Source organism: Nematolebias whitei, chromosome 23 (assembly GCF_014905685.2).
Source record: "Nematolebias whitei isolate Nwh7 chromosome 23, NemWhi1, whole genome shotgun sequence".
NCBI lineage: Eukaryota > Metazoa > Chordata > Actinopteri > Cyprinodontiformes > Rivulidae > Nematolebias > Nematolebias whitei.
The window spans coordinates 16,309,837-16,321,521 of NC_056520.1; positions in this window are offsets into that span (position 1 = coordinate 16,309,837).

Sequence of the window (11,685 nt, forward strand, 5' to 3'; positions counted from 1 at the left end):
GCCAAAAAGGCAGAACGGAACTTAATCTATGAACAGCAAGTGGAAAGAGTTGAAAGAAGCCTAAAAAAAGTGGAATTAGCTAAAAAAAAAAGCTAAAATTTACATAAAACAGCAAAATAGTAGCTGAAATAGCAGAAAAAGCTGAAACTAGCTGAGAAAAGCTGAAAGGAACACAACAAGCTGAAATTAGCAGAAATAAGTTAGTTGGGCTGAAAGGAGCAAAAATTACCATTGGAAAAACTTGAATTCATCTGAAAACAGCTGAAACTAGCTTAAACTTTTTTTAAAAAAAGGTAGGTGAAAAGGTAGAACAAGCTTAAATTAGCATAAGAAAGTAGAAAGAACACAAGTTTGCCCAAGTGGGCTGAAAGAAGCAGAAATTAGCCCAAAAATTAGAAATTATCTGAAAAAAAAAATTGCAAGAAAAACAGCTGAAAAGTAGCTGAAAAAGCAACAACAAGCTGAAATTTCAAAAAAGGAAGAGGAAAGAGCCCAATTTTGCTGAATTTGGAAAAAAAATTTAAATGAGTGCAGCAAACATGGAATTAGCTGAAAAAAACTAAAATTAGCATATTACAGCTAAATAGTAGCTGAAATAGCAGAAAAAGCTGAAACGAGCTGAGTAAAGCTGAAAAGAGCATAACAAGCTGAAATTAACAGAAAGAAGTTAATTAGACTGAAAGTAGCAACAATTACCATGGAAAAACTTGAAATTATCTGAAAACAGCTGACATTACCTTAAACTTTTCTAAAAAGGTAGCTGAAAAGGTAGAACAAGCTTAAATTTGCATAAGAAAGCAGAAAGAACACAAGTTTGCCCAAGTGGGCTGAAAAAAGGCAGAAATTAGCCCCAAAATTAGAAATTATCTGAAGAAAAAAAATTTGTAAGAAAAACAGCTGAAAAGTACTTTGTAGCTGAAAAAGCAACAACAAGCTGAAATTTCAAAAAAGGAAGTGAAGAGAGAGCACATTTTTGCTGAATTTGGAAAAAAAATGTAAACGAGTGCAACAAACGTGGAATTAGCTGAAAAAAAACTAAAATTAGGATATTACAGCTAACTAGTAGCTGAAAGCAGAAAAAGCTGAAACTAGCTGAGTAAAGCTGAAAAGAGCATAACAAGCTGAAATTAACAGAACAAAGTTAATTAGACTGATAGTAGTAACAATTACCATGGAAAAACTTGAAATTATCTGAAAACAGCTGAAATTAGCTTAAACTTTTATTAAAAGTTAGCTGAAAACATAGAACAAGCTTATTAAATTAGCATAAGAAAGCAGAAAGAACACCCGTTTGCCCAAGTGGGTTGACAAAAGCAAAAATTAACACAAAAAGTAGAAATTATCTGAAAAAAGATATAATAAGCAAGAAACAGCTGAAGGGTAGCTGAAAAGGCAAAAAGAAACTAAAATTACAAAATGGAAGTGGAGAGAGGACATTTTTGCTGAATTTGGCTGAAAAAAGTTTAAATGCGTGCAACAAACATGGAATTAGCTGAAAAAGCTTAAATTAGCATACAACAGCTATTTACAGTAGCAGTAATAGTAGAAAAGACTGAAACTTGCAGAAATAAGCTGAAAGGAGGATAACAGGCTGAAATTAGCAGAAAGAAGTTAGAAGTAGCACAAAAAATGGTTTAACTAGTAGATAGAATCTATGAGCACAAAACAGCAGAAAAAACAGCATTAACTGAAAGTAGCTGAAAAACACTTAAATTTGCACAAGGAAGCTGAAAGAAGCTGAAGCAGAACAAAATGTTAAAGGAGCAGTAAAAGGTTGTAAACACATCTAAAGATTTAAAAGATGTAAAATGAGCTCAATTCATTTTCTATGAGAAAAAAAAAAGGGGCAGAAAAGGCTAAATATTTCAAAAAGCTAAAGTTGCATCAGTATCAAAAGTCACAACAGGATTGTCCTGAAAGAGCTGAATGTTTTGATTTATGATTTGTTGAAATAGCATAAAAATTGTGGAACAAGAAACACGTTGGAAAAACATTTGGAAGAAAAATGGATCACAATAGAGCGAGAGTTTCATAAACATCCACACAAGTGATTTGTGAGTCACTTCTATGATGAAGATGTGAAAAGAAAACCCTGTTCAGGTTGATGTTGTGTGCTTTTTTTAATCATTAGCTTTAGTTTTTAACCCAAACTTTAAAACACACAATAAACAAATCACTAATAGGTTGTAAAATACAAATAATGACACTATAAAATGCTTTTTTTAAATATATTTTCATGTTTTGTTACTGTGTTTTAATAAATTTAGTTGCTTTGTGAATTATCTGGTTTATTTAATTGCATTTTTTTTTTTACATTCTGTCTTGAAAAATGTTCATTTTTATGTTTTGTTTTGATTTTTTTGTGGTTTGGTTTTGTGTTTTTTTTTTTTCGTTATAAAATGATGAATTTCATGTTTTGTTAGTGTGTTTTGTGATCTGGTTTATTTGTGATGTGTGTTTATGTCACATGTTGTTATCGTTTGTTTTGTGAATTATTGGGATTGTTTGGTGATTTTTTTTAAAATGTCTTTTAAAATGTCAATTTTCATGCATTTCCTTAACTGTCATTAAGACTCTTTATTATTATTATTATTATTTGTGGTGGTGTTTTCTCAGGTTTGATTGTGTTTTGTCACATTTTCTTTGCGTTTTGATCAGTGAAGGTCCGTGTGACTCATCCCACCCACGTCTCCAGCTGTTCCAGCGGTTCCGGGCTCCATATGTGTTGGTTTTAAAGAGCGTGCACGTCTCCTGTTTGTGCACTCTGGAGTAAAAAAAAAAAAAAAAGAAGAAAAAACAAAAAAAAAAAAAACGTGCATCACCTCTCCCATCTGCTGGCTGGCTGAGCTGCGCATGCGCGGTGCGGCTCTCCATCATTTCCAATATTCCAGTGTAGGAGAAGCAGCAGAGGCAGAGAGAACTAATGGGTAGGTTTCTTTTTCTCGTTTTTATCATCCTCAGAACCGTTCCGCTGCTGCTCTGTTTCACTCTTTTAGCGCCGGAACGCACACGCCGGGGTGCCCGGGTGAGAATTGGACAGTTTGCGGTTTTAATTAGGCTCAGACAGAAACGGTAGAGCCTGAAAAAGCCTCTTCATCTGCAGCGGGTTAGCACGGTTGTTAGCTAGCATGCTAAGCTAACTAGCGCTAACTCGGCCTGGCCTTGGCCTCTGCTTGGCCCCCTTGGCTCGAAACCCAACGCAGGCCTAATGTGTTTCTTTCCCTTTATTTTTCACGTCGCACCTCGATAGTATTTTTTATCGAAATCCGGCCTGCGAGCCTTGAGCGCTCACAAACCCGGTTCCGGTTCGGTAATATTAGCGCAGCCGAGCTCACCGTCTGCGTTGTCGGTTACAACAAGGCTCAGTAACGGTAGCTCGACAGCTGACGCTCGCTGCTAGCCCTCCAGCTAGTTCTGGAGCTGGGTCCAATGCATCAAAAAGCAGTCGGACCGGACCGGTTCGGGTTGTTGACACGGTGCCTTTTCTATTTTAACCCAATGGAACACGAACCGTGGGAACCGAACCTGAAACTGGTCTCAGCTAACGCTTTTTCTTTCTTTCTTTCTTTCTTTCTTTTTAATTTATACAAAAGCAGCTCCCAGCTGATGTGCTAATTGTCTCCCATTTAGGCACCTTTAGCCGTTTTTAGTGATGAACCCGATCACTTGTCATGGTCCCCAGCCTTGAAGAAAGGTTTGCCATCTTGCAGCTGTCACCTCGAACTGTTCGGACTGATTATTTGTTGTGATTGAATGTGGAGTCAGATGTTTGGCTCTGCTCAGCTAGAGAACATTAGGGCAGGTTAGCTAACATTATCAGTGGCTTTTTATCCTTTTCATTGCCACAGTGCTATTGAGCTACGTTTTATGCTACTACCTCTGCTTATTAAAAGCAGAAAAGGTGCTGAAACTTGCTCAAGCTTCTCATTAGTATGTCATGAAGACTAGGAATAAAAACAATCATGACGACATTTTTTTGTTCAATATTCAGTTTAGCCTAATTAATTGTTTACCTATGTAAACAGCTGAAGTGAGAGGATTAAAAAATGGTCAACAGTGGGATAGAGTGATGGTTTTGATGCGTTTGGTGTTTGTTTACGCTGAGATTAGCTGGTTAAAATATAAAGATTTAAATGTTTTATGTTGTGTGAACCTGCGTTTCGGAAATGACTGTCGGTCCATGTAAATGGAAAACTGCTGGAATCCTTCAAATTGCACCGTATATGATCTAAAGCAGGAGAACCTTTTTATGTTTGATATCATGGTTTTGTAAGAGCTATCTTGATGTATGTGTAAATGTGTGTACAGTAGGGGTGGGCGATATGGCTCAAATATAATGTGATCTTTCAGAGCATTCTGATGATAATGATCAATTTTGTGATATAACAAAAAAAACCCTGTTTTTTATTTGACAAAATTAACTTAACGTGTCGCTTTGCAGTATTACATAAAAACTTTAAAACACAACAAAGGTTAATTTTACTGCAATTACTTTATTTAGTCATTTGTGCGACAGTTCGCTGTGCCGACCCCTAACGCAGGGAGCAGCCGAAAGAAGAAAAAAAACAACTTTATTTAGTAAAGTATTTAGTCTCAAAGTATAAAAATGATCCTTCTGTTATTTAGATTGAAAACGTCTGCACAAAATCCACCACAAAAACTAAAGTGCAGGTGCAGTTCCCAAATAAACTGAATAAAATGAAGCTTAAGATCTGTATAAATGTAACAAACAACAAAAATATATGTTGCCTTTAAATGAGCTATAACTTCCAAAACTTGTGACAAATGCTGAAAACAAATGAAATGCTGCTTGAAAGGAATGCTGATCAATGGCAGAACACATCAGCCAATTTCCTGATCCTCAGGAAAGCAGCTGGTCTCGAGATTTGAGCTACACAGTTCCCAGTCGCTGTGGGTGCACAGTCAGACTCGGGTAAGGCTCCGCGGTCAGACTTGACCATAAATCAGTGGTCGATGCATAGTCCGTGTTTCCCCTACCATTATACAAGCAGGGTGTCCAGAACTGAACTGCGCGCACCCGCGCCCCCGTCGCCACTGACATAGCTCCAAGTTAGCAGCGCGCTAGCTAAAAAGCTAATGGCAACGTCTTCCCTAACGCTGACCGGCTCGAAAACTGGTCTCTGTTCATGTCTTCACCTTTACAGTTTGAATATCGCTGCATGACCCACGTGAGCGTAATCCGCTGCGTGATGGGGTGACGTATTTACGTCATGAAATTAGCATATCATGATTAAAAAAAATTCCCAGGCAAGTTTTTTTTTAATTTTTTACCAGTATTATTGTGAATGATATATGGCCCAGCCCTAGTGTAAAGTAGTCCCTCGTTTATTGCGGGGGTACAGTCCCCCCCCTGCAGTAAGTGAAATTCCGCGAAGTAGCAACGTTATATTTATTTTATTATTTATATATATTTTAAGGCTTTAGAAACCTTTCCCGCACTCTTGCAATGCTCTCAAGTCTTAAACCTACTAATTTTAACAACATATATGTAGCTACTAAATTTTACTTACTAGCTCTGCAGAACAGGAGCGGATCTCGTTCCGGTCTGACTGTTCCGTTTCTGCAGACTTACCCTGAATGTTCTAAACTCTTAAACCTACTAATTTTAACAATATACTTATATGTAGCTACTAAATTTTACTCACCAGCACGTACCTGCTTGGAGGTCCTTGTCGGCCGGTTGAAAGACCTGAAAAACGCCTGTGGGCTCCAGGTGGACCACTGGACCTTCGGCACGCGTCCCGCTTGGAAGTCCTCGTCGGCCAGCTACCAGCTCTCAAGATTTATCAATGGGTCTGGAGTAGGAATGTGCGATATGGCAAAAAAATCATATCACTATATGTATTGTGAAGGGTGTCGATAACAATATATATCGCAATATGTTTTTGGTATAAAACTTGCAATAGGAATAATAAAAAGCATCGATTGTCCTTTTGCCATCATATATTTTGAATTAAGAAAATTCCACTACTAGGTCCAGAAAGTTTTTAAATAATAAACAAATCAAGTATTAGGCTTTTTTCTTGTAGTGCAAAACAATGCAAAAGAGATCAAATGTAGTTTTAGCCATATGTTTTAAACAAAAGAATATGTTGTTAACTCTTAACAGTTTACAGTCTTAAGAAATGAACAGCAACAGAGCAGCATTTTACACTGAAACACTTCACCCTCCAACCCTCTAGTGGGCGACTCCTTCTGCTTTAATGGAGAGCTGACACAAAATGAGTCTGTGGCTTTGACCAGAGGGTCTCGCAGTAAAATCAGACAACGCAGTATTATTTTCACAGATCAGAGAGCAGGTTTCTCTAAAACTGACCAACGCTTGCTTTAACTTTCGACGGAACACAGCGTTTTGCGCATGCGTCCGAATACAGCAACACTACGGCAAGCCGGGCGTAGTTAGCCTGTAGCTTCGCTACTTAGCCCTTGAAGAAAAGACTTTAACGCCACTTACACACAGTTTTCAACTAAAAAAAAGTAACGATTAAATCTGACAACTCTGATTTTACATCAGACACAGCATTACTGCGGTCAGCTGGTAGAAGACAGATCTCTATCGTAGGCTAAATTTCTATCGTTTCTACCGTGTACCGTTTATATCGCGCATTCCTAGTCTGGAGGTCTGGTTCTGTTCCAGTTTTGTTCCGGTTTGGTGGGTTTCGTGCGGTGTCTCTGCAGCTGCTGTGCGCCGATCAGATCAAAACTTTACCTCTAGATTTTCAGCAGAAGAGGCGGGGCCCTGTTGCCTTCTGGGAAATTTAGTCGTTATGAGCGGGAGTACAGTGGAGGCTCAAGGCTCCAGTATACTGCCGCGTACATCCGTTCATGCGTACGTACACGTGTACTGTACGCAGAGGGTTCAGACATGATACTCCAGCGTACACCCCGAGCAGCTGCAGAGCAGCTTCACCGACAAGGGGCGTTTACCTTCGGGACAAATTGAGGTTGCTGATTGGTCATTTGCTGACACGCCTACTGGATTGATTGACAGGTTGGAAAAAAGAAAAATTAAGCGAGCGCTGGCAGCCTCATGCAGCGGTGTTCTGTGTTTATATGTTAATAAAAAGATCTAAAAAAAAAAAAAAAAAAAACAGAGCGCTGGCTCTACAGCCCACACATCAGACCAGCCCACCAGGAAATCTCCAGACCCTCCCGCAGCCACGCCGGACCTGAGTTTAATTTGCTCGTGACAAATTCCTCCCATTTCTCACCATTTCAGTCATGGCATCAACGGAGGAGGAAGAGATCACTGCCTCTTGGCAAAAAAACAAAAGAAAAGCCAGATCAGAGATGAAGAAGGGGAATTTATTGCTTTGGTGTGGCATACAAAACAGTCCGTCGCTGGGAAGTTTATTGTGCGACACCGCGGATGCAGTAGTAAAAATGTGAGCTTTGCACGGAGGGTACACACGTACGTGCGTACCTCTGCGTATGGATGTACACGGCAGTATACTGGGGGCTTTACTGAGAGAAAACTACAAAATGGCGGCGCCTGTCAGAAGTATTTTATTTTTTCGTTAACTTTTTACTGTACTGTATCCAGTACTGTCCCAGTCATGTGAGTAATATTAAAGTTGACAATCATGTGTCCTGTACAATTTTTCTTTTTGTTTTGGTACAATACAATATTATTTACTGTATGTTGACAAACCGCAATAGAGAGAGTCCGCAGAAGTCTAACCGCGAAGTACCGAGGGACTACTGTAGATTCGAGATGTGCGATATGGCATAAAATTAATATCACGATATGTATTGTGAAGGGTGGCGGTAATGATATCACACTATGTTTGGTATAAAACTTGGAATAGGAATGAGAAAAAAAAACATAGGGTGTCCTTTTGCCATCATTTATTTTGAAAACTGCTATACCACAAAATCTAAATTAAGAAAATTCCACAACTAGGTCCAGAGAGTTTTTAAATAATAAACAAATCAGGTATTAGGCTTCTTTCTTCTAGTGCAAAACAGTGCAAAAAATATCAAATGTAGTTTTAGCCATATGTTTTAAACAAAATAATATGTTGTTAACTCTGACCAGTTTCCAGTATTCTCACTTAAGAAATGAACAGCCACAGAGCAGCATTTTACACTGAAACACTTGCACCTTGCACTTTATTTTTATTGTTGCTTCTATACGTCACGATTTATTGATATCGTCACGTGAATCATCAGTATCAGACAAAGGTAATTAGCTGCTTTACGTTATGTTTTATTCTCAGCATTATTTATAACTCTTAGTAAATGTGCTGTTTTTCTAATGTGCTCCACATAAAATCGTATTATGAAATGCACGTTGGCTGCTTAGCCTGATTATGTTCTTTGAAATGTGTACATTTAGATGGAACATTTTCATTTGCATAAACTGCTGGTTTTAATGGGCCGCAAATTCAATTACTCAGGCATCTTTAGCTGTGGTTCTATGTACCATTTGATGTCATTTCTTATTTAAACTTTTTCATTTTAAGCCTTCAGGAGTTGTGCATTAATGTCTGATTGAAGTCTGACTCCAGTCGTAGCACCTAAATCTTGTACTTAAGTCTTGCCTTTGATGGCTCATCTAAAAGACTAATTTTGCTTTAAAAAAAAATCGCAATCAGCAGTTTAACCCCCCCCAAAAAAACCTTTCATTTTTATTTTTAACCACCCAGCTTGACATTGACAGTGCACCACAAAATAAAACGTCAACTAAACTTGCAAAATAAAGTGCAAAATATAGGTTTAAAGTTTCAGCTCAAACATGATAAATACCGTATTTTCCGCCATACACGTTGCACTACCTTATAAGTTGCATCAGTCCAAATAGTCTAATAAAGTGGAAAAAAAGCATAAATTTGTCGCTTCGCCATATACGTCGCATCTATTATGTCAACGCTGATGCGTCGCATTTATGTGTCACCACTGACAACTCGAATATGTGGGCTGGTGTGCCAAAAATCAATTGGCTGCCAAGTGGCGGCTGCGGGTGCATGCACGGGAGGACTTGTAACAAGAATTTAACAAGATTAACACTTAAAAACAATTATTTGCTCGAAATTATAATAAAGGTGTGTCTCAGTTGAACTTTTCCTTAATAAATGCACTTTGACGGTCAAATTGACGGTCTGTTTATTGTTGTTGCTGTTGTCCATTGTTGTCATCTTTCTTTGTTGAAATCAGGTCTCTCTTGTAAATGAGTCCTCGAGGCTCAATGGGATTTACCTGTATAAATAAAGGTTGATTGAAATCAGCTGCATTTCAAAAGCCAATATGCGGAAGCAGGAGCATTCAGAGGAATGACTCGCTGTGCATTTCTTCGAAATTCAACAAGAAAACAACCTAACAATAATTTGTTTGCTCGACTTTATAGTAAAGGTGTGTCTCAGTTGAACTTTTACTTAATAAATGCACTTTGATGGTCAAATTGGCTGCATTTTGCCAGCCGATTGTGTCATTAATAGCCACTTTTACCTATTACATGTCACAATGGCGTGCCATACTACTCTGCTGCCATCTAGCGGCTGAAAATGGTAGTGTTCAATATATTCAGTGTCAGAATGAATGAAAACAGTCATATATCAGCCAAAAATTGGTTTATAAATATGGGGGGGGGAAACATAAATAAGTCGCTTTGGTGTATAATTCGCTGGGCATGTAAATTATGTTAAAAAAAAAAAACTAGGGGTGCACCGATAAATCGGCCCCGATTTCCTTAATTTTGGGAAATCAGAGATCAGCCGATACTTGCATGAGAAACCGATTTTACCTTTTTTTTTTTTTGTAGTTTTAACAATTGTCTGAACTTCATTTATATTTCAGAGCACTACCTCATGGCCAGTTAAAACATGGTTGTATTGTTTCTAGAATATTGTTCAAGGGTATGTTTTTCAATAAAATAAGATTGGAAAATTGAAGGTGCATTGTGACCTTAACACCTGACAGTGTCGCTTTCAAAATAAAATTGGTATGGGCCAAAATTGGAATCAACAGGTCAGACTTTTTAGAAATTGGTGATCGGCCAGGAAACTGCAATCGGTGCACCCCTAAAAAAAACTGCGACTTATAGGTCGGAAAATACGGTAATAAGAATGAAGTATCTGCTGCTTCATCTTTTGGCTTTTCCCTCTTCGGGGGCCTCCACAGCAAGTCATCCTGCTCCATCTCCCTCTGTCCTTTGCATGCTCTGTCCTCACTCCAACTACCTCGAATAAAACATTTAGCTAAGACACATTTTTTGTCATTTCTAATGAAACACCACATATATCTGATTTCAGGCTTGTCCTCTTCATCATGTTTTGTGTATTTTCTGTGACATTTTGACACAAGACAAAAATGAATCAGACTTTCTTATACGGCACCACTGTGCTATATGTTGGTAAAAACATCATTCTGATGGAAATTGTTCTTTTTTGTTATCTCTGTTTTTGCCAAACATGGGGCAGCGGGAAATTAGATTTTAATGATGCGGTGGTTTCACTGATAAGAAGCCACAGATCTCTCCTGAGACGATGATTTTACTGATGCCGTTATGCGCTGCCTGATAAACGGCATAAATTTAACAGCCTCGTTTTTATCGAGCCTGTTCTTTGGCAGAAACGTCACTGAGTTTGGTTTCAGCAGCTCATGGGCCGGTTCTGAGTCACCAGCGTCTGAGGCTGAGATGAGGCTCTGCATGGAGCTTTGTCAAAGAACAACAGGATTCAGACCGACTGAGATTTGATGAGTACGAACACTAAAAATGGTAGAAAGCTGAAGATGTTGCAGCATAAAGTTTAAAAGATTTGTCACCTACTGCCAAAGGTGATTGAAGCCATAATAGCTGTCAAAAAATGTGATTTTTCAATGCTTTTGATTTGATTTTTTTATGATTTTAACTAAATTTCTACTTCATTAAATGGTTTATGAGGTTAATGTTACTGCAACTCCAAGGGGTTTTAAAAAAAAGTTAATTCTGAAGTCTTGTTCATTGACCGTTCAGTAGATTAGAATTATTAGAATTTTTTCATTAACGGGTTAAACAATAGATGAGATTAAAAAAACAAGACGTTGTACTTGAATTATTTTCCCTTGAATTGAATCCAAACACATTTATTTTTCATTAAAACAATTCCTCGACTGTTGCTTTACCTACATGATGCTTCCAGTTTTTTTAATGACAAAAAATTAGATTGTGTAGTCTGTCAGGGCTGGATGTACAGTAGTCCTGCGATTATTGCGGCGGTTACGTTCCACACATATAGGTGAAAAAACGCAAAGTAGGAGCGTTAAATTTATTATAGTATTTATATATATATTAAGGCTTTATAAATCCTTCCCACACTCTTGCATTGTTCTCAACTCAAACCTACCGGTACGTCGATTCCAGACACGATTGTTGCGTTGCGCTGCACGTTTTTAGACCGATGTTGTTCGTTCTGGTTCCTAATAATGTTTAAATGTCTCAGATTGGTCAAAGATTTCGAGGGCCCTGAACTTGTGAGCAACAGAGCAAATTAGTGCATTTTTACTCTTGTACTGACCAATGTTTTTTTTTCCTGTCCTCCTAGGAACCATGGGAAAACCACTACCCAACTGTGTTTGGAAACCAGTATGATGAACAGATTCCACAAGTCCGACTGAGGGCCTGGTTTCTGGCCAGTGAAGGACAAATGGTGGAAAATTAATTAGAAAAGACTGCTCTTTGGAAGC